This window comes from Tigriopus californicus, chromosome 2, assembly GCF_007210705.1.
Source record: "Tigriopus californicus strain San Diego chromosome 2, Tcal_SD_v2.1, whole genome shotgun sequence".
Lineage (NCBI taxonomy): Eukaryota > Metazoa > Arthropoda > Copepoda > Harpacticoida > Harpacticidae > Tigriopus > Tigriopus californicus.
Window position 1 is genome coordinate 9,685,676 of NC_081441.1, and position 719 is coordinate 9,686,394.

Consider the following 719-nt stretch of genomic DNA (forward strand, 5'->3'; position numbering starts at 1 on the left):
CCTCCCCCCCAACTCCTTTGTCCTGTCAAGAAAAGTCCGAGATTGAAAATTTGAGGAAGTAGAAAAGGGACGCTGAGTAAAGAGGGGGGAGGACAGGACCTTGTTCCATTCTTATTTGGACTTCAAGGGGGAAATTGAACTGGGGGATGTTTGACACAAAACTTACGTACTAGGACGAGTTTTCTATCTGCGGCACGTCGGAAATTGAAATCCTTTTCAAACGATGTTGCACACCCACTCTCTCTCTCCTTCTCTTTTGCTTCAAATTTCGGTTTTGAAGCGGATGAAAAAGTCCTTGGAACCGCTCTTTGAAGACAGATTGGAACCTTTGGGCAGGCAAAAGAACTCCACTTTGAATGGATCAATTTGTCGCCCAATCCCAGGCATAAGATTGATTTGGAGGCGTGGACATTTGGTCAGCGTTCCGAAAGAAAAAAGAGTCGTCCCTTTCGGCCTGGTTGGCTGTTTAAACCAGATCCTCATTTAGATTAAGGTTCCAAATTCCACAGAAGAAGCCAATCAAAGCAATCCGTCTGAGCAAACTTGTTTGTTTCACTTTGAGGCACCATTCCGAAAGGAAAGAAAGAAAGAAAGAAAACGGAATGGCTTCGCGTTCTCAGCTCGTCGCGAGCCTTTCATGTGTTCCCCTTTTTTCGAGTTCTTTCGAGATTCTTTTATTTTTTGCTTCAGAGCCAGGATTCCAACTAAATTCTTCAAAA